The 23517-nt window shown below is 45.8% G+C and overlaps 1 protein-coding gene across 3 annotated transcripts in view; it reads left to right on the top strand.

Annotated features, from left to right (window-relative positions):
• The first annotated feature begins 7150 nt into the window (after positions 1-7150).
• The window catches only part of c31h10orf71 (chromosome 31 C10orf71 homolog), a 77203-nt gene continuing 60836 nt past the window's right edge, over positions 7151-23517 (top strand). Inside the window, exons 1-2 of one of the 3 annotated variants that reach the window (XM_080215750.1) lie at positions 7151-7285; positions 22926-23026. The gene's annotated coding sequence lies outside the window, so the exon portion shown is untranslated. Of the gene's footprint in view, positions 7286-21914; positions 21988-22492; positions 22591-22925; positions 23027-23517 lie in introns of those variants that run through there. The other 2 variants (XM_080215751.1, XM_080215752.1) reach the window with 2 other exon arrangements.

The raw sequence follows: 23517 nt of genomic DNA, 5'->3' as shown, positions 1-23517 counted from the left end.
AGGCAGCTTAACACCAGTGGTTAGCACTTTGCTTCCAGTTTCCAACTCACTCCCACCTTCACATGGGTCCATCTCATGCCCTTCCTTCATCTTGCTCAGCTCCTCTATCCTCATTTATGGGGATAGGCTGTCGACTGGGTGGCATGATGACACAGTGGTTGGCACTGTTGACTCACAGCGCAAGGGATCTGTGTTTGATTCCTGGCTTGGGTCACTGTCTGTGTGCAGTTTGCACATTCTCCCTGTGTCTGCGTGGGTTTCCTCCAGGTGCTCTGATTTCTTCCCACAATCCAAAGATGTGCAGGTTAGGTAAACTGACCATGCTAAATTGCCCCTTAGTGTCCCAAGATGTGTAGATTAGGTGGATTGGCCATGCTAAATTGCTCCTTAGTGTACCAAGATGTGCAGGTTAGGTGGATTGGCCATGCTAAGTTCCCCTTAGTGTCCCAAGATGTGTTAGTGAGGGTGATTAACCGGGTAAAAACATAAGGTTACAGTTATATTGTCTGGATAAGATGCTGTTTCGGGAAGTCTGTGCAGATTCGAAGGGCTGAATGGCCTCCTTCTGCACTGAAGGGATTCTATGACCACCTTCCCAAAAGGCAATTAAGGTTTGGGCAATAAGTGTTCGCCATGTCAGCAATGCTCACATCCTGTGAGCAAATATCAAATCAACAGTGCGATGGGAATGGGAACTCGGAGAAAAAAAGGTGTGAGAAGCAAACATGAGAATGAACTGAGAGTAGTGGCTCCATTGGAGCTAACGCATACAGTCAACAGACCGGATAGGTTTACTGTTGTGATACTATGCTCAATAATGAGAGAACATTCCCCTGTTTTGATAGACAGGGGAATTAAGGGTTATGGGGAGGAAGCAGGAAAGTGGAACTGATGCACTTCAGATCAGCCATGATCTTATTGAATGGCGGGGCAGGCTCGAAGGGCTAGATGGCCGACTCCTGCTCCTATTTCTTATGTTCTTATGTGCAATAGGAGCAGAAAAGTGGAACTAATTAGACAATGTTCAAACTCTCAGCGCTGGCATGGTGGGTAGAATGGCTTTGTGCTGTCAGATTCTGTACTGCTATGCGTGGTTTGAAAGATCTAACTGACAGCTCTGATCTCATCTTGTAATCATGAGTTGCACAAGACCTGGGCCGATGCTCTTATGCTGTGACTCATTGCCTTTTGCAAGCTACAAGCCAAATACTCCCTGGTTCTCCTTGTAGGCCTTTTGGGAAGTGTTAAAGTGTTCACTCCCTGCCAGTCCCAACTGATGAAACTTTAGCTCCTCTCCATTCTCATGAACTACCATCAATATCAGGTGATACAGGTCGGAGGCTGAAATGTCAGACAAGGTTGTCTAATTAATGCTTGCTGAACCTCTCTAAGATGATGGGTTCAATGGGCAATGATTGTCCATCACCATTGGCCACCTGCTTTCATTATCTCTATTTCCATTATCAGATAATATAAAATGAGACAATCATATGAATCTTTAATATGCATTTACTAAATTCTTCTCCAATATTTAATGGGGATGGGTATATTAATGTCTCCATTAAAAATAATAGAAACATGAATTCTGTGTGAATAAGTTCACCTCATAAGATCACTCAGTTATTTTTAGCTGTTCCTTGTCTCGCAGATGTAATGGGATTAGTAGTTTTCTCCCAGATACCTTTTGGATCAAAGTGATTTGGTTCCTCTCAGAAAGCATTAATATTTAAAGACTTGGATTAACATCCCAACCTCTAATGGTAATGGTCAGATTGTAGTTTCTGTACCAAGAGATGAAAAGATGTCTCACTCATGCTCCCTTCCAACAAGTACAAAGGAAGCCAGGGGCTCAGCAATGAATAGTGGAGCAGCACAACGGCACAGTGGTTAGCACTGCTGCCTCATAGCACCGGGGAACTGGGCTCGATTCCAGCCTTGGGTGACTGTCTGTGTGGAGTTTGTATGTTCTTCCTGTGTCTGCTTTGGTTTCCTCCAGGTGCTCCTGTTTCTTCCTACAGTCCAAAGATGTACAGGTTACCTGGATTAGCCATGCTAAGTTGTCCCTTAGTGTCCAAAGATGCATATGTGCGTTGGCCATAATAAATTGCCCCTTAGTGTCCAAAGATATGTAGATTAGGTGAATTGGCCATGCTAAATTGCCCCTTAGTGTCCAAAGATGTACAGGTTAGGTGAATTGGCCATGCTAAATTGCCCCTTAGTGTCCAAAGATGTGCAGGTTAGGTGAATTGGCCATGCTGAATTGCCCCTTAGTGTCCAAAGATGTGAAGGTTATGTGGATTGGCTATACTAAATTCCCCTTAGTGTCCCAAGGTTAGATGGATTAGCCACGGATAAAATGTGTAGGGTTACAGGGATAGGGGGGTAGGGGAGGGGAGTGTCTGGGCTGGGTAAGATACAATGGAGCAGCAATGGGTGACATTGAAAGGCTCAAACTTAGAATCGTTGATCATTGGAACTTTTTATAAAGTGATTTGAGCATTCCCTCGCAGAGAGCTGTAAGTTTTTGATAGCTCCATGAACACTGACGTGGGAATTCTCCCAGATAAGCTAAAGCATCTGCTTGTGCAAAAGTGGAGCTTGCACATCATTCACAACAGTCATATCATCACCATAGAAATATAGGAGATGGGAGCAGAAGAAGGCCATTCGGCCCTTTGAGCCTGCTCCACCATTCATACGATCATGGCTGATCGTCCAACTCAATAGCCTAATCCTTCTTTGTCCCCATAACCTCTGATCCCATTTGCTCCAAGTGCTATATCCAGCCGTCTCTTGAATACATTCAATGTTTTGGCATCAACTACTTCCTGTGGTAATGAATTCCACAGGCTCACTATTCTTTGGGCGAAGAAATGTCTCCTCATCTCTGTCCTAAATGGTCTACTCTGAATCCTCAGACTGTGACCCCCTCGAGCTACGTATTTACCCGACTAATTCCAGGAGCACAGGCTGTGTGTAAGAAAAAAATAATGAGGCAGTTCCTTCCTGCCTGCTGTGCATTTAATGGACTGTCTCTGGAAGGATTTCCTCCGTCTCTATGAATGCACCTTTGAAATGTGTTCAACCTTATCGATCTGTAAACCGGCACAAACGAGACATCGACCTAAACTAATGAGTATTGACAATTAACGTCTGGAACTGGTCATTTACCCAACCCGGGCTTCAACAATCAAACTCATTTCCCATTTAGAATATGGTCAATTCAAGTCTGCCAGCTGCTTAAATTCAGAGGAAAGGTGAACGGAGCTGGGCATTGGATACAAGGATACTTCAAGGGAAGTATGTCAGATCATGCAGAGAAATTATTTGCAATTGAATAGGGTTCATTTTCAGTTTTGATTTCAATAACCCAGGATATAGTTAAATTTAAATGTATTTATTAGTGTCATAAATAGGCTTACATTAACACTGCAATGAGGTTACTGTGAAAATCCCCCAGTCGCCACACTTTGACGCCTGTTTGAGTACACTGAGGGAGAATTTAGCATGACCAATGCATCCTAACTAGCATGTTTTTCGGACTGTGGGAGGAAACCAGAGCACCCGGAGGAAACTCATGCAGACACAAGGAGAACCTGCAAACTCTGCATAGACAGTCACCCAACATTTTGCATTAATTTCAGAGGCATCAGGTTGGAAGCAAGTCCCAAAGGTTAAGAAGTCAAATAGTATGTTGGCCTTCATAGCAAGATGATTTGAGTAGAGGGATAAGGGTGGTTTACTACAATTGTACAGGGCATTGGTAAGGCCACATCTGGAGCACTGTGTGCAGTCCTTACCTGAGGAAGGATGTTCTTGCTATAGAGGGAGTACAGCAAAGATTTACCAGGCTGATTCCTGGGGAGGCAGGTCTGTCAAATAAGGAGAGACAAAGTCGGTTAGGATTATACTCATTGGAGTTCGGAAGAATGAGGGGGGATCACATAGAAACTTATAAAATTCTAACAGGGTTAGACAGGGTAGATTCAGAAAGAATATTCTCAATGGTGGGGGAGTTCAGAACAGCAGGGGTTGTGGGGGGGTTACAGTTTGAGGATAAGGGGTAAACCTTTTAGAATTGAGGTGAGGAGAAATTTCTTCACCCAGAGGGTGATAGATGTGTGGGATTCACTAGCACAGTAAATAGATGAAGCCAAAATGTTGTTTCAAGGAGAAAGCGGGGCTAAAGGAATCAAGGGATTTGGGGGGTGGCGGGGAAGACGAGATCAGGATATTGCATTTGATGATCAGCCATGATCAAAATGAATGGCGGAGCAGGCTCGAAGGGCCGAATGGCCTACTCCCGCTTCTATTTTCTATGAAATACCCTTAAGTATATCAAGGAGTTATTTTTAAAAGAAAAATTGATTTTTGAAAGAAATTCTGATTCACCATGCTGTCCCATTATTGATTAAATGACAGATTCTACATTTAGCAGTATCTGAATGGGCTTAAGTGCAAATTTGGAGGTACAAGCTTTTCAAAATGGATTCAACTTTGGGCAAAATGTACACTGGAGTCGACAACTGTGCGCAGAGCAGAGAGTTTATTCAGAGATCTTCACAATCCAAGTCACGAAATGCATTGAGTCTCACTGTGAAAACTGCATTCAGTTTGTACAGACATTTCATATCGCCTCAACCAGCTTGTTGGATTATTGAATCATTCTTAGAGGTTTTTTTCAGTTGAGCCACTGCATGGTTCCAGAGTGCCATGGAATCCATACAGTGCAGAAGGAGGCTATTCAGCCCATCAAGTCTGCACCAACTCTCCGAAAGAACATCTTACCCAGGCGCTCTACACTGCCCCGTAACCCCACACGTCTACCATGGCCAATCCACCTAACCTACACAGATAGCCATAGCATGGAAACAGGCCCGACTTGTCCATGTTGCTCTTTTTTTTACCACTAATTTAGTCCCGATTGCCCGCATTTGGCCCATATCCCTCTATACCCATCTTACCCATGTAACTGGCTAAATGCTTTTTAAAATTGTACCTGCCTTTACTACTTCCTTTGGCAGCTTGTTCGAAACACTCACCTCCTCTGTGTGAAACAATTGCCCCTTCTGTACCTCTCCCTTCTCGCCTTAAACCTACGCCATCTAGGTTTAGACTCCCCTACCTTTGGGAAAAGATTTTGACTATCTCGCTGATCTATGCCCCTCATTATTTTATAGATCTCTGTAAGATCACCCCTGAGCCTCTTATGCTTGAGGGAAAAAGTCCCAGTCTATCCAGCCGCTCCTTATAACTCAAGCCATCAAGTCCCGGTGGCATTCTAGTAAGTCTTTTCTGCATTCTTTCTAATTTAATAATATCGTTTGGACTGTGGGAGGAAACCAGAGTGCCCAGAGGAAATCCACACAGATAAAGTACAGAATCCGCACAGACAGTCACCCAAAGCCGGAATTGAACCCGCGTCCCTGGCACTGCGAGGCAGCAGTGCTAACCATTGCTCCACTGTGCCACCCAAAGCCGCAAGCTCAAAAAATCCAGTCATTGCTACACTTCCTTGTTTATGCAGTTACTTCATTGAATATTAGGCAAGAGAAGTTTGTATGGTATGTGAATTCTGCTTGTGAGGCTGATCGATGACTAGCAATGCCCATCGCTGATCTGAGCAACCTCTAACACTGCCAGTGAGTGGATTAGAGTCAACCCAGAGAAACTAAAATTCAATGTCACCAGATCAACCTTTGGCAAGTGCAGCCAGACAGCCACAAGCTATTCAATCTCAAGTGTCCACAGAGGCTCAATTACATCAATGTACTGGTAATTGCTACTTAAGGACTTCCTGGGCCGTCTAACTCCCTCTAAGCATCAATTCGCACCATTCAGACGCTTAGCTGACTTTGGTGTCTTTTTTCTCTGAACGTCAAAAAGTAAGCAGTGTTTGGAAGTCAGGGAGTTTACCCATGTTCACTTCTACTTATTAATGTCACAAGTAGGCTTACACTAACACTGCAATGAAGTTACTGTGAAAATCCCCGAGTCGCCACACTCCAGCGCCTGTTCGGGTACACTGAGGGCGAATTTAGCACAGCCAATGCACCCTAACCAGCACTTCTTTCAGACTATGGGAAGAAACCCACGCAGACTCATGCAATCCCCACACAGACAGTTGCCCAAGCCAGGAATGGAACTTGGGTCCCTGGTTACATAGAATCCCTACAGTGTAGAAGGAGACCATCCGGCCCAACGAGACTACACTCTCTCCCTCTTGCACCACCCCCCCCAATTCTCTAACTCTTGCTCTCTCTCTCTCTCTCATTCTTACTCTCTCCCAGTCTCTTTCCCTCCCTCCCATTCTCTCTCTCTCTTGCTCGCATTCTTTTTCTCTCCCATTCTCCCTCTCTCCTATCCCCATAACCCAACATATTTACTCCGCTAATCCCCTGGACACTAAGGGGCAACTTGGCACGGCCAATCCACCCAACCGGCACATCTTTGGACTGTGAGAGGAAACGGGAGCACCCTGAGGAAACCCAGGCAGACATGGGGAGAACGTGCAAATTCCAAGCAGGCAGTGACCCAAGCCGGGAATCGAACCCGGCTCCCTGGCGCTGTGAGGCGGCAGTGCTAACCACTGTCCAACCGCGCCGCCCTGGTATGAGGCAGTAATCGTTAACCGCTGTCCCACTGTGTGTCAGACTGATCAGAGAGCAGGCAACACGGAGCCAGCAGTATAACTTAGGTCTGTAGTCAAAGCAGGTGTCAAACTGGCACCTTTAACCTCACTGCATTTTTAATCTAGTGGATTCACAATGGGGATTGAGGGGGAAATAGGTTGATTTGGTGCGGATACAGTCAGAACTTACGCTTCCATAGACTCTGAGGCTGTTAACAGATTGCCCAGGACTCTACAGCATACCAATTAGCCCCCCACCGGCTCCCATCCCCCTCCTCCTTGACAACCGGTTTTCTTCAAACGATACATCAGCCTTTCGCTGGATCCCCACAGGACTGACGTAGCTGAATGCTATCTGCATCACAGCAACCACGAGAGTAATAACGGACTAGCTGCAACAAATTCCGGTCCAGCCGACTAAACGTTCAGCCCCTTTTGCTGGAACGAAAGGGTGGAAGTGGGGGGGTGGGGGGTGGGGGGGGGAGAGGCGAAATCCTTCTTGCTGCTGCTGTTGCCCTGATGGTAACGACCGAGGAATTTTATTCGGCATTTCAGGTCAGTTACAAGCGTCCAGCATCAATGACTGTTTCCCAAGCCTGCACAATGCATACCAATGATGTCAGAAGTGGAGAGAGAAGGAGGGAGAGAGAGGAGGTGGGTACTGTTTGAAATTAATATCGTCTTAGCCCGATTGTACACATCTAAAGAACTAGCTGCTTTATGGAAGAAATACTACACTTGGTACTGGATGTGAACAAGTTGCAGTGCGGTCCTCGTTCCCAAAGGGTGATTAATCAAAGCGTTATTTTAAAACTTCACTGGACTGAAATGTAGTAATTATGCAGAACCGTGAGCGTTTATGTAACGGTGGCAGTGCTAAACCATTGTTCAACCAACAACTCAACCTGATTAAGACATCATGTGAATGGACAGGGGGTCTGACATGTGTCAAAAATAACAATAACACTACAAAGCCCCTGTTCCCTATCATACTGTCATCATGTGCCCAGTTGTTTGTTTTTCTCTGAGGAAGGATTTCCTTGCTATAGAGGGAGTATATACCAAGGGTTTACCAGGCTGATTCCTGGGATGGCAGTTCTGTCATATGAGGAGAGATTAAATCGGTTAGGATTACATTCACTGGAGTTTAGAAGAGTGAGAGTGGATCTCGTAAAAACTTGTAAAATTCTAACGGGGTTAGACAGGGTAGATTCAGAAAGAATGTTCCCAACGGTGAGGTGAGTCCAGAACTAGGGGGGCGTCACAGTTTGAGGATAAGGGGTAAACCTTTTGGGACTGAGGTCAGAAGAAATTTCTTCACCCAGAGGGTGGTGAATGTGTGGAATTCACCACCACAGAAAGTAGTTGAGGCCAAAATGTTGTGTGATTTCAGGAAGAAATTGGATATAGCTCTTGGGGCTGAAGGGATCAAGGGATATGGGGGAAAGAGGGGGGGGGGGATCAGGATATTGGATTCGATGGTCAACCATGATCAAAATGAATTGCGGAGCAGGCTGGAATGGCCAAATGGCCTACTCCTCCTTCTACCTTCTATGTTTGTTTTGCGATTCATGCCAGGCTGGCATTTTGAGATGAGCTTGAAATGTTACATTTTTGTGACACTCAGCAGCAATCTATAAATATATGTTCCAAACACTCGTGGTTGTAATGGAAAGTAGAAACACTGGAAATACACCATGGATAAGTCAGTATTAGAATGCGGAAGAGGCTGGTGTTTGTCAGGGTTCATTCCTGGGAATGTCACATTGTGGGGATCAGAGGCAGCAGTGCAGATTGGTTGTGGCAACACCAGGGCCAGGCCTGAGGCAGCCGAACTGAGGTCTTCTGCAAGATCAGAATAAGAACCCAGCTTCGAAACCTTGCTGCCCCACACACAAAAAAATTAACACGTTACTTGTACTAACATGAAATTAAAAAAAAGGAGACAAGGTTTTTTTTGTTGAATAAGCACGCTGACACATTGAAAAAGGAGGAAAGACAAGTGTTGTTTCCCCCACTCCACCCGTGCCTGAGAAACACCCCCCAAGTTCTTCAAGAGCAATTAATGTTTTCATCTGAAATGTTAACCTGTCCTGCCTGTTGATTTGCCTCTACTTTACCACAGAATAAAATCATTGAATCCCTACCATGCAGAAGGAGGCCATTTGGCCCATCAAGCCTGCACCGACAACAATCCCATCCAGACCCTATCTTCATAACCCTGCGTACTTACCCTGCTAGTCCCCCCGACATTAGGGGGGAAATTTAGCACGGCCAATCAACCCAACCTAAAGTTTAAAGTTTATTTATTAGTTTAACAAGTAGGATTACATAAGAACATAAGAACATAAGAAATAGGAGCAGGAGTAGGCCATCTGGCCCTTCGAGCCTGCCCCGCCATTCAATAAGATCATGGCTGATCTGTCGTGGCTCAGTTCCACTTTCCGGCCCTCTCCCCCTCCCCTCTCTTATCAAAAACCCATCAACCCGCTTCTTGAAAATATTTAGCGAGGCAGCCTCCACCACTTCAATGGGTAGAGAATTCCAGAGATTCACCACCCTTTGAGTGAAGAAGTTCCTCCTCAACTCCGTTCTAAAACACCCCCCCTTTATCTTGAGGCTGTGCCCCCTAGTCCTACTGTCTTTTTTCAGTGGGAAGAGTCTCTCCACCTCTATCCTATCCATCCCATTCATCATCTTATATGTCTCAATGAGATCTCTCCTCATTCTTCTAAACTCCAACGAGTACAAGCCTAGTTTATTCAGCCTCTCCTCATAGTTCAACCCCCTCAACTCCGGTATCAGCCTACGTCAACACTGCAATGAAGTTACTGTGAAAAACCTCTAGTCGTCACACTCTGACGCCTGTTCGGGTACACTGAGGAAGAATTTAGCACGGCGAATGTGTCTAACCATGCCGCCCACTTTCCTGAATTTTTGCTCATTCCGCTTGTGTCCAATTTAAAGCTGTCTCGACCGAGGTGACAATAAAAGCGTGTATTTGCAAAAAGAAAAATTATTTTCTCTCAGGTTGTTCCTTGCTGGGTGGCACGGTGGCACAGTAGTTAGCACTGCTGCCTCACAATGTCAGGGACCCGGGTTCAATTCTGGCCTCGGGTCACTTTCTGTGTGAAGTTTGCACATTCTCCCCAAGTCTGCGTGGGTTTCCTCCGGGTGCTCCGGTTTCCTCACTCAGTCCAAAGATGTGTGGGTTCGGTGGATTGGTCATGCTAAATTGACCCTTGGTGTCAGGGAGATTAGGACTGTAAATATGTGATGTTACGGGGATAGGGCCTGGGTGGGATCGTTGTTGGTTCAGACTCAATGGATCAAATGGCCTCCTTCTGCACTGGAGATTCTATGATTCTATAAAATATAATGGGAAGAATCCAGGACCTTGTAGAATTAGTGTGTGAAATACCAAACATCTTCTGTCGATATCGCCTGAAGTGGATTCTTGAATGCGGTTGTCAGCAAATACAGGAATCTGACAAAATAGTTACTAAAAAGGTTCCTGCGTTTGCTTGTTAAACCTCTCCCGAGATCTGTAATCTTTCAGGAATGAAGTCAGAAGTTTGTCCTCTGAGGTTACCGAGGAACACCTTCAGCATTCTAATGCTTTCACAGGACTGGCTAACCTCTCTTCACACACAACTCGGTCTAAGCTTGCCTGAGCATCTTACCGTCGACATTGATCGATTGTCACACAGAGGGCTAACCATAAACAGGTCGATCTACCTTTAGTTATACCACTTGGTCCCATTAGTCAGCAGGGTCCCCAGAATTGAAGGAAAAGGCTGATATAGCTCTCTAAAATTTTGAACAAATCGCTTCAGGGGATGTGATAGCCAAGTGGTATCATCGCTAGATTATTAATCCAGAAACTCAGCTGATGTTCTGGGGACCCGGGTTCGAATCCCGCCACGGCAGATGGTGAAATTTGAATTCAATAAAAAAAAATCTGGAATTAAGAATCTACTGATGAAATCATTGTCGATTGTCAGAAAAACCCATCTGGTTCACTAATGCCGTTTAGGGAAGGAAATCTGCTGTCCTTACCCAGTCTGGCCTACATGTGACTCCAGAGCCACAACAATGTGGTTGATTCTTAACTGGACGCCTAACTGCCCTCTGAAATGGCTTTAGCAAAGCACTTAGTTCAAGGGCAATTAGGGTTGGGCAACAGATGCCAGTGATGCCCACATCTCATGAAAAAAACATTTAAATGCTCCTAATGCACCATTCTTAAAAGTTGCCCGCAATTTTCTGTCCTCCTCCGCGTCTGGGATTATCCAGTTCCGCTGCAGTGAACGGAGATTTGACTGAGCGACAAATTCTCCATTCTCGCTGGCAATGGTAGCAGGGCATACAAGACTGGAGAATTCCACTTGTTATTTTTTCAGAAGTTATATTTCCCTTCTGATTTCATTCCTCCATCCACCCCCTCCAACGCTGGACATTTAAAAAAAACTTATTCATGAGATGTGGATATCGCTGGATGGGCAAGCATTTAGTATTAGTATTTAGTATTAGAAGTACTTAGTATTAGAAGGTTAATGGGTTTTTACAACAATGGCTTCATGGTCATCATTGGATTACCTACCATGGTGAGATTTGAACGCAGGTCCCCAGAACATTTACCCTGAGTCTCTGCAAGTGACAATACCGATATACCGTTGCCTCGTATGTTTCCATGGCGATGTGCTGACTCTAAGCAGCCATTCTTTATGTCAAAACATTTTAAGATAACAATACAGGCATGGCAATTGCTGTCTTTGCCAGGTATCTATAGAAGCCAATTTTCTCAAAATGATCATGTAAGTGTGGCACATTGGTTAGCACAGCGCCAGGGACCTGGGTTCAATTCCTGACTTGGGTCAGTGTGTGGAGTCTGCACGTTCTCTCTGCGTGGGTTTCCTCCAGGTGCTCTGGTTTCCTCCCACAGTCTGAAAGGCGTGTTGTTTAGGTGCATTGGCCGTGCTAAATTCTCCCTCAGTGTACCTGAACAGGCGCCAGAGTGTGGCGACGAGGAGATTTTCAGTTACTTCATTGCAGTGTTAACATAAGCCTACTTGTGACATTGATAAACAAACTTTTCCTGAGCATCAAGATCAGGAATACAGAATTACTTTTTCATTCATTCATAGGAAATGAGTGTCACTGGCTGGCCATTTATTGCCCATCTCTAGTTGCCCTTCGAGGGCAGTTGAGATCCAATCACATTGCTGTGACTCTGGAATCACATGTAAGCCAGATCATGCAAGGACGGAAGATTTCCTTCCCAAAAGGACATTAGTGAACCAGATGGGTTTTTCTGACAATGGTTTCATGGTCATCAGTAGATTCTAAATCCCAGATTTTTTTTTTATTGAATTCAAGTTCCACCATCTGCCATGGCGGGCTTCGAACCCGGGTCCACAGGGCAGCTGACTTTCTAGATTAATAGGCTAGCGATAATACCACTAGGCCATCACCTGTCCCTCACAAACATATATGGGTTAAATGATAATCTCGTCAATAACGATCACAAAGCTACCAGATTATTATGAAATGCCATCTGATTCACTTTAGGGAAGGAAATCTGCTGTCCTCACCTGGTCTGGCCTACCTGTGACTCCAGAGCTACAACAATGTGGTTGACACTTAACTGCCTCCTGAAATCACCAATCTCTCAGTTGTAGGCAGCTCAACTGCGCCTACTAAAGGGAAATTAAGGATGGATATTAAATTCTGCGATGCTCATTCAAGGACAAAAATGTAGAAGAACCATTTTGACTATCCCAACATCAAGTCTTGGGAAATTGAAATCAACCGGTGTGTCCCAGTGAAGATCAGGTATTTAGAATAGAAATCTTCCTGGTCCCTCCATCTCAGTGACACACCAAGCTATCTAGGACACTTACATGATCTTTGGACTTTTAAAAAATTAGAATGGGAGTTATTTACACATGTGATGAGAAAGAAAGAGTGGTATTTGGTTAAGTGACTTTTTTATTCATTACGTGACATGGGCATTGCTGGCTGGGCCCTGTATTTATTGTCCCTCCCTAACTGCCCCCCCATTTCAGTGGGACATTTGAGAATCCATAGCAATGGATCTAGAGTCATGTATTGGCCAGGCCAGGTAAGGATGGCAGATTTCCTTGCCTACAGGGATTTGTTTTTTATGACAACTGACAATTCACCAGCTACCATGGTGGGATTATGAACCCAGATCCCCAGAACTTGATCTGACCCTTTGGGCTTCTAGTCCAGTGCCAGTCCCACTACACCCCTGCCTCCATCTCAAGATGTTTCAAATACAGTGAATGGCTTTGAAACAGGAGTTTTAGAATATCGTGGCCATGCCTGTTATACTGATGTTGGTTATCGGTGAAGGAAATCTTATTCTGCTAACAACAAGATTTTGTTAACTACTTGATTGGGGTGTATAAGATTATGAGGGGTATGGACAGGCTGAGTAGAGAACAGCTGTTCCCCTTGGTTGAGGGGTCAATCGCAAGGGGGCACAGTTTTAGGGTAAGGTGCAGGAGATTTAGAGAGGATTTGAGAATTTTGTTTTCACTCAGAGGGTGGTGCGAATCGGGAATGTGCTGTCTGTGAGGCTGGAAACCTTACAAGTATTTGGACGAGCACTTGAAGCATCATGACATTCTGAGACCGGCAGCATCTGTAAGGGGAGAAAGGAGCTGAAGTTTTGTGTCCAAATGACCCTTTGTTAAAGCTTTGTCATCTGGACTCGAAATGTCAGCTCTTTTCTCTCCTTACAGATGCTGCCAGACTCTGTAACTTGTAACTATATACATAGATATAGACGGGGTAGAGGCAACAAACTATCTCCACGTCTAAGTTTTAACACATCTCTCCTCAGCACCATGGTGCTCATGTGCATCTTACATCACTGAGAGGGGCATTAACCCTGTATATACCAGACCCTCCTACTATAGTGCCTTCACAGGGTGCCCAAGTAAAGGCTTCAATTTTGGGCTGCTTGCTTCATTGGTAGCGGCCCTCAGATAAGGCCTGAAATATTGCAGTTGGTGCAGGCTGTGGGTGGGGAAATGCGGGAGAAAGTGAAGTTCGGGCAGCACTTCTGCAGTTTGGGCTGTTTATCCCACTGTTCAGTGCCCATCCCAAGCCTGGAATGCAGACACGAAGCATTGCGATTGTCATCCCATTATCTGACATGTAATTCTATAAATAACATCTTAGCTCTCGCAAATGGTCCGACTAGAGGGATGTAATGGAAATTGATACAGAGAATGTACAGAGATGTAAGTGCTATTTGCACTGAGTGTCAAAAATCTTGTTTTTTTTTCCAAAGAGTTAAAAGTAACAGTGCAATATCAGTGATAATTGGTAATGACCTAATGGGCCAATTGCTTCTTTTGTTAGTGATTTAGAACTGCAAATTCAAAGAATCATCTTACATGTGGGAAGGGACAAAGCACGGGATATCTAAGGCAAAAGCTTCCATTGCTCTGAGCCTTCTGGAGAGAAGCTAACCTGCTTGTGATTTCCAACACCGAAACCATTTCTAAACTTAAAGTACAGACCAATCCAAATGCTCATCCCAAGAGCCGTGTAATCATTATCCCAGGTCATAGCCACACAACGATGGCAAGTGCAGTCATCAACCAACTTTTGTCAACTCTTCCCACTATAAATTCCTCTTCCACACATGATAAACAGAGATGGAGATGCCGGCATTGGACTGGGGTGGGCTCTGAAAGACGTCTCACAACATCAGGTTAAAGCCCAACAGGTTTATTTGGTATCACGAGCTTTTGGAGCACTGCTCCTTCATCAGTTGAGTGGAGAGTTGGGTTCACAAACACAGCATATATAGACAGAGACTCAGTTGCAAGTTAATGGTTGGAATGCACGTATTTACAGGTAATCAAGTCTTTACAGGTACAGACAGGTTGCTACCTCATACGCTGCAGGAAAGGATGTCCCAACGCATTGGACACCACTCGACAATCACTAGTGTTCTCTTCCTGTTGGGGAACACTTTAGCAGTCACAGGCACTCAGCCTCTGACCTTCGGGTAAGCGTTCTCCAAGGCGGCCTTCACGACGCAGAATCGCTGAGCAGAAACTTAAAGCCAAGTTCCGCACACATGAGGATGGCCTCAACTGGGATCTTGAGTTCAATGTCACACTATCTGTAACCCCCACAGCTTGCCTGAGCTTGCAAATCTCACTAGCTGTCCTGGCTGAAGACAATTCACACTTCTTTAACCTGTGCTTAACCCTCTCTCCACTCGCATTGTCTGTACTTGTAAAGACTTGATTACTTTTTTCATTTATTCATGGGACATGGGTGTCGCTGGCTGGGCCAGCATTTATTGCCCATCCCTAGTTGCCCCTTGAGAAGGTGGTGGTGAGCTGCCTTCTGGAATCGCTGCAGTCCCCGTGCTGTGGGTTGACCCACAATGCCATTAGGGAGGGAATTCCAGGATTTTGACCCAGCGACTGTGAAGGAATGGCGATATATTTCCAAGTCAGGAAGGTAAGTGGCTTGGAGGGGAACTTGCAGGTGATGGTGTTCCCATGTATCTGCTGCACTTGTCCTTCTAGATGGAAGTGGTCATGGGTTTGGAAGGTGCTGTCTAATGATCTTTGGTGAATTGCTGCAGTGCATCTTGTAGATGGTACACACTGCTGCTACTGAGCGTCGGTGATGGAGGGAATGAATGTTTGTGAATGCGGTGCCAGTCAAGTGGGCTGCTTTGTCCTGGATGGTCTTGAGCTTCTTGAGTGTTGCAGAGCAGTGAAGCCTGGGTCATTGAATATAGTTGTGGCTGAGTTTGACAGATTTTCCAGCGGTAAGGGAAAGGAGACAGGCAGGAAGGAGCCCCAATCAGATCAGCCCAAGATATTACTGAATGGCGGAGCAGGCTCGAGGGGCTGAATGGCCTACTCTGGTTCTGAGAATTATAAGATCATAAATCTACCTATGCTATGTTTCTTCTCTTCACCCTCTCCTTGGAAGCCCACTCGCTGTGCATGCCTCTTAAGATGGTAGAACTACAGCAGACAGTGATGGGGTTTTTGACGAGAATGTATCACATCATTACATCTGAGCAGTCCACACAACAGGGCTATTGCCGAGCATTCTTGTGGTCTGCCTGCACTGACCCAGAGAGGGCAGAGACCAACCGAGACACCCAGAATCAGTGACCCAGTCTTTGAACACAGGTATTAATGAGAGTGAACTGCCTCTGGGCCTGTGACTGGCATTACACTCTGGAATAGCTCTTCCTCATCCAACTCCGACAGGACTCAGGGAACAGACAGTCCCCCTGCCATCTTTGGTGAGACCTTTAACGTGGAGGTAGTTGGCAAGACGCCAGCAAAGTGTGGGTTTGGAGAACTGAAGGCATCGGCAAAAGTGCAGGAGCGGAAGAGAAGAAAACTGAAGCGAGCAGCATTGAATGCAGAAGGAGAGAGATGAGACTGCAACCAGTTCACGTAAATTGGTGCACCTCAGCAGCAAAAACTACTACAAAGTTCCTTTGAGATTAAACCAAGCCAGTCACATGAGGTAAATGCTGGGATTGGGAATGGAGCCTCGTCTTAATTCACTCAACTCAGCGAGGGGGCTCTCTTTGATCATCATTCAGCATTGGGAGCCTCTCTGCAGCTAAGAAACTACACATCAGGCAGGGGGGTTTTATGGCCTCGCTCATCCCCAAACCATAAAATCCCACCCAAGACCAATAGACCATCCAACGCTCCACCCTTCGCCCGCTCCGATTGCCGTGGTGGGCAGGTGAAATTCCGGTCGTTGTGTAAAGAATTCGATGTGTGACCGAGCGAGCCCCATTTAATACTCAATAGTCCGTCATTAATAAATCCTCGTGTCAGCAGCACTGCCTCTGAAAATCAGGGTTAGGTCTCTTGAAGGAACACATCTTGAAGGGCCTTAATGTGGGCGCCACAGTGGTTAGCGCTGCTGCCTCACAGTGCCAGGGACCAGGCTTGATTCCTGGCTCGGGTCACTGTCTGTGCAGACTCTGCACGTTCTCCCCGTGTCTGTGTGGGTTTCCACCGGTTTCCTCCCACAGTCCGAAAGACGTGCTGGTTAGGTGCATTGGCCATGATAAATTCTCCCTCGGTGTACCCCAGTCACTATTTAAATCCTACCTCTGACCAAGCTTTTGGACAGCTGTCCTAATACCTCTGATGTGGCTCACTGAACAAGCACGATTGAAGCATTAGCTAAGAGTTTATGTTCTCAGGATAAATGGGCATTACTTATAGGGCTTCTATTGAAAAGGCAATGGAAAAATAAGGCTCCATGCAACAAGTCATTCTAGGGTAGCTAGAAATCTCCTTAAATCATTCCCAATTATAATCTGATTAACTCATGGCAGATGTGTCCCTTACATTTGGTCTGTGTAAGTATTTGTCAGTCTGCCTTTCAACTAAGTCATAAATCTAATTGTGGATAGTATTCCCATGTTCCTCATGAAGAATATCAAAACATATTATTTAGCCTGCTGCATGGTTGAAATTCCCCTCTCCAAAACCTTCTCACACTGGAGCAAATCGTAAAGGGCTCCTTTGGATATTGTAATTGTTTGTTCACTGACTATTGAGTGATGTTCAGGCCTAGGTCTGATCTAGCTGGTGGGCCAGCATGGTGGCACAGTGGTTAGCACTGCTGCCTCACAGCGCCAGGGACCCGGGTTCGAGTCTTGGCTTGGGTCACTGTCCGTGCGGAGTCTGTGCGTTCTCCCTGTGTGGGTGTGGGTGTGGGGGTGCGCTGGTTTCCTCCCACAGCCTGAATTGTTTAAAAGTTCTCACCGAGGTTCCAGGTTGTGTTGGGCGCACGTATGTGGAGTTGTAAAAGGAAAATAAAGTGAGTTTGTTAAGAAGCTGGACTTGTGTCATATATTGTTACTAGACTGCAACTGAGAGGCTGGTTAGGTGCATTGGCCATGTTAAGCTCCCCCTCAGGCGTACCCAACAGGCGCCAGAGTGTGGCGACTAGGGGATTTTCACAGTGACTTCATTGCAGTGTTAATGTAAGCCTACTTGTGACACTAAGAAATAAACTTTAAAATATGCGGCCAGTTTTTTTTCTCTCTCTTCGTTGGCCAGCACGGATACGATGGGCTGAATGGCCTCTTTCTGTGCCATAATGTTTCTATGGTTCAATGTGCATTAGCAACTGAATGACCTAAGGCACCGTTATGAGGTCATTAAATCTTTCCCTGCGGCAGCTATTGGTCAGTGCAATTTGAGCTAATTGTACAAAGCACAAAAAAATTACAGCAGAGGAACAGGCCCTTCGGCCCTCCAAACCTGCACTGACCATGCTACCCTAAAACCGCCTCCCCTTCCGGGGACCATATCCCTTTATTCCCATCCTATTCATGGATTTGCCCCTTAAAAGTCACTACCGTATCTCCTTCCACCACCTTTCCCGGCAGCGAGTTCCAAATACCCACCACCCACTGCATAACAAACTTGCCTCGTACATCTCCTTTAAACCTTGCCCCCCACACCTTAAACTTTTGCCCCCTAGTACCCCCGTCCCCACACGCAGCTGGGCCTTCCAGTCCTGAGTGCATATCGAGCAGTCTTTCCTTCCCTCGCTTCTGCCGAACAGTATCCCCACAGATGGACTGGAGGCCGAATGGCCTCCTTCAGTACTAATTCTATTCCATGACCTGTTCCGCCTTCAACAACCGCTTATCATGATGGACAATTACGGAGTAGCGGTGGTAAATTTAGAATGCCTGTCTCATTCTAATGGAAGGAACATGTGCCAAGCAGGCAGTGGGAACCTAAGAACCGGCGAAACGATATTTAAGATGCGGGTGAAGAATGTGAGTTGTGGATATTTTTTGTGCTGCATAACCTCACGCAGGGACGGTACACGAGGATTAACAGGAGATTATCACCTTCTAACAGAGGACTGGAGCTCAGTATGAAAAAGAATGACCAGAAATATGATCCAATTTGTTAGTCAGTTGTCATAACCAGACTGACCACAGATATGATACGATTTGTTCGAGCTCTTCAAGTTCCCTCAGCTGTCTCCCTCTGTCATCCTTCCTTTCATGCTGTTAATCCCACCATCCCAACATCAGTTTATTTGTCTGTTCGGTTTGGCCCACTCCCTCGTCCAGTGACGCAGCCCCTCCGCCACAGACGTGTCTTCAGGACATTCCAAAGCACCTCACTGCTCACCCAAGCCGGGAATCGAACCCAGGTCCCTGGCGCTGTGAGGCAGCAGTGCTAACCGCTGTGCCATCATGCCGCCCTGGTAACGTCCCCAACTCCAAACCAGATGTGATGGGTTCAAGCCCTGACTCATGATCTGACAGTCAAGGAAGGTGCATGCATATTTGAGAAAGGGTATACTGGCACTGGAGGGGGTGCAGAGGAGATTCACTAGGTTGATTCCGGAGTTGAGAGGGTTGGCTTCTGAAGAGAGACTTAGACTGGGGCTACACTCATTGGAATTCGGAAGAATGAGAGGAGATCTCACAGAAGCATATAAGATATGAAGGGAAGAGATAAGATAGAAGCAGGGAGGTTGTTTCCACTGGCTGGTGAAACCAGAACTAGGGGGCATGGCCTCAAAATAAGATTTAGGACTGAGTTGAGGAGGAACTTCTTCACACAAAGGGTTGTGAATCTGTGGAATTCCCTACCCAATGAAGCAGTTGAGGCTACCTCATTGAATGTTTTTAAAGCAAGGATAGATAAATTTTTGAACAGCAAAGGAATTAAGGATTATGTTGAGGTAAATGGAGCTAAACCACGAGAAGGTCAGACATGATCTTATGCAATGGCGGAGCAGGCTCGAGGGGCCACATGACCTAGTCCTGCTCCTAGATCTTATGTGCTTCTGTTCTAATGTAGTCAAACGGGTTGACTATCGGCCTGCAAATCCTTCCAAGACACCTGATTTCACAGGGGTAGGAAGTGGGAAAAGTTTCCCACTCGGCAGTTCTCTAGAAGGTAGTTGCAAACCACTGCTGTACTTTGCCGGCCATAATGATGGACCAATCCAATGGACATCCATGGTTGCCAATGCTCTCTCAGGACATGGACCCAAAGGAGGGGGAGAGCCTTTACCCAAAAATGAGTCCTTGCCAAGGGCCAGCACCCCTCTCCCCCAACTCCAACAACACCCGCCCCCACCTTTCCCCCACCCCGCCTTCCTTCACCTTACTCCATCCCATCCCTGAGAATTAGACAGTGTTAAATTGGAGGTAAACTCATGGAGGAACTTCCCATGATTTCCTGGTCTGTGCTCCTGGGCACTCCCATTTGTTCCATAGGTGTAGAGTGTAGTCAAAAACATTTCATCCCAAACTAATATTTGCAGTAATTCCCAGAGATTTCTGCAAAGCATTGTTCGACTCAAGTGTGCAGTCATGGGGTCCATTGTGTAACAATCAAATCAGCCGAGAAATAAATCAGCTTGGATCAACCAAACTTGGCGACGCGAGTAGGCCATTCAGCCCCTCAAACCTGTTCCCCAAAACTAGATCGTGACTGACCTGCATTTTGAGTCCACTTGCTTGCCTTGATTCCATATCCCGCAATACCCATACAGAAGATAAATTTTGTCATTACCATTAGACAACATCCCAACCCACCCCCCTCACCCCATCCCATTCCAGCCAGGGTTGGGGGGGTGGGGGGGGGGGGGGTGGCGGGAGGACCAGATTTCCACTAACGTTAATCAAAATAAATGGCCCACTGAAAATCGCCCCTCAGTGGTCTAGCTTCAGGTTTCGTTCCACCGTTCTGTCCTCCCCCACCAGAGGAAATACTTTCTGCCTCTCCACCCTGCCAAATCCTTCAATCCTATTTAACACCTCAGTTATCGAGTCCTCGATACACAAGGGGGTGAATTTCTGTGGGGCTATTCCTACTCATCTGTCATATTTTCACAGACAATTTGTGGGAAAATTGGGAACAAAATGCAAGAGAAATGCTGCATCGCCCGATGGGCAAGTGGGAGAAACCTTGCAAACATTCATCCCCATAATGCAACTTGTATGTGTAGAGAACATGACTATGAACTGATGTGACCTTCTTTCAGCCCAAATTCCATTTTGCTTTTCTTCCAGACACTCACTAATGCCTTTCGGTGACCAGAATCCCTTACAGTGCAAAAAGAGGCCATTTGGCCCATCGAGTCTGCATAAACTCTCCGAATGAATGTCCCACCCTGGCCTTCTCCATCATTCTATCATGTAACCCTGTGCATTTACAATGGCTAGTCCCCTGAACCTGCACACCTTTGAACACTAAGGGGCAATTTAGCATGACCAATCCACCTAATCTGCACATCTTTAAACATTAAAGGGTAATATAGCATGGCCAATCCACCTAATCTGCACATCTTTAAACATTAAAGTGTAATATAGCATGGCCAATCCACCTAACCTACACATCTTTAAGCATTAGGGGGCAATTTAGCATGACCAATCCACCTAATCTGTGCATTTTTAAACATTAAGGGGAAATTTAGCAAGGCTAATCCACCTAACCTGCACATCTTTAGACACTAAGGGACAACTTAACATGGCCAATAAACCTATCCAACACATCTTTAGACACTAAGGGACAATTTAGCATGGCCAATCCACCTAACCCGCAATGGACCGTGAGTGGAAACCGGAGCACCCGGAGGAAACTCACACAGGCACAAGGAGAATGTATAAACTCCACACAGACAGTGACCCAAGCCAGGAATTGAACCCGGGTCCCTGGCTCTGTGAGGCCACAGTGCTAACCATTGTGCCACCCTTCCCGTCTAAATTCCTCAGCCTCTCCATCCCCCTTAGCATTCACTTTTGAAGCCATCTCTTTGAGCTTCCGCTCGTCCCTCCACAGGCTCAGCAACTTGTCTTCCTCAAACCACCACGAAACATCTTTACCCAAAGACGCCGCTGTCTAAATGAAACCTGTCCATCCTCGGCCGTTCCGATTGGGAGCGGCTGTTGATACTTGGGAGCTGAGGCAGTCTGTGATTAGAACTGTGCGGCAGAGATCTAGGAGTGGATAAATCCTCCGTTCGTGGATCACTGACTGATGTTGAATCACTTTCGTTCTCCCCACCCTACCCCATAATCCTACAGCACATGTGTGACTGTCCGTCAACCCATACTGTGAGATCACTATACTGAGGGCCCTGGGGAAACTTAGTCACTGTAGCTATCGCCTATTATAGTATTGCTTGTCTGCATATAGGGCTGTGGGGAGGGAGGTGAGGGGGGTGCTGATGGTAGATTACTAGACCAAGCAGTGCACTGGAAAGTGTGCTGTTCCTCTACTTGAGATATCCTGAACAGGTCTTCTGACCTTCTCAGCTGAGAGGTAAGTGTCTGAAACTTAAAGGCAACTGGTCCCTCAGTTCCTTTTCTGAATTGATTGCAGTGCCTACACAGCACACACACACACACACACACACAAATACAGGAGATTGCTCTGAAGTTCAGCTCTAAAAATGGTGCTCAGTACACAATCCTTGCTAATAATGCATATTCGGTACCAATTTTACAATTCAAGAGCCTGATATTAAATGCCCAGCTCCCTCATAACAAAAACGGTGGCGCAAGAATGGATTCACAGCACAGCACAACACAGAATTATCCCCTGTTAACCTTGGGCTTTTCATTCACAGCAAGGTGACAAAGCAGTGGGCTGCACTGGAAAATTCAAATCTTGTCCCTGCGGATGACTGTTGTACTGGCAAAGGTACGGCCACACTCGTTTTGACCTGGTGATGCAAGGTTTCTATTTAGAGAGCAGAAAATCAACCAGGGATCATGTGCTGCCCTGGCCTCTGCTCCTTTATCTGCACGCGAAAACAAGTTGTTTGAAAATTAAAGCACGTCCAGATCCGAAAGCATTTGTCATGGTTTTGGTCGGCTTGAGATTGTTTTCGACAGGGCCGAGACATTCATTCTAGAAGATAGAGTAAGTTGCCCATCTAAATAACTACCCAAATATAAAAATAGCTGACAGGCCTGTTTGTTTCATCTGTGTGATACTCGACACTGACAGTATCGCAATCCTGTACTCGCTTCCCCATCTCATCAACTCTTTTTTGGTTTCTGCTTTCCTGGAGTCTATTTAAGTACCACTCACTGACCCTGACACCCCCTGAAAATATTTTTTTTTCCCAGTCCCGGCCCGTGGCTCCTACAAGGTTTTCAGCAGATCTGGCGAGTACCTTTCTATTCAAAAACGCTTTTGAGTGTGGTTAAGATGGCACAGAAAGAGTAACAGAAATCACTTGCTTTTCACCGCAGCTGCCCTGAACTGTAGGAAAAGCATTCACTGGTCAAATCAAGAAGAAACAATAAGGAATGCAAGTTCTCCGACTGCGACCGGGAGAAAGAATACAGTGATGGTAAGTTCACCTCTCACTTATTTTCAAAATCCAAGGAGAGAATTCAAAGAGATCTCTCCAACGTCGACATGTAAACCCTGAATTGTGAACAAGAATAACCGGGTACAATTAATTGGAGTTGGAAGCAAGATTGTGGAGTTTTTGAGTTGAATGCATTTTGCTTTAACGTGTCATGTATAACTTAACAAAATAGCTTAGGTGGATAAATCATCTCCAATCTTTCTTGACAGTCTGAGTGTTGCTTAAGTTATGCCATGTGTGCTCCTGGAGCCCTTGGTTATCTCGCAGAGGAGCTGTGCTGAATGTATAGCTGACTATACCATGTGTAGCAAAAGAGCCATGCACAGAGAAAGGATCTGTCAACTGTGAACTGCTTTGGCTGAAATGAAAGTTTGCCTGGTTGAATTATCACAAGTTATGCACTTGTACATTCAGTCATTGTTAATGTTGTTTGTGAGATATTGTACCATCTGTACTTTATCAGCAGGTTT

Source organism: Carcharhinus amblyrhynchos, chromosome 31 (genome assembly GCF_965287045.1).
Source record: "Carcharhinus amblyrhynchos chromosome 31, sCarAmb.v2.hapA, whole genome shotgun sequence".
NCBI classification, from domain to species: Eukaryota; Metazoa; Chordata; class Chondrichthyes; order Carcharhiniformes; family Carcharhinidae; genus Carcharhinus; species Carcharhinus amblyrhynchos.
This window is presented reverse-complemented; position numbering and strand designations above follow the sequence as displayed.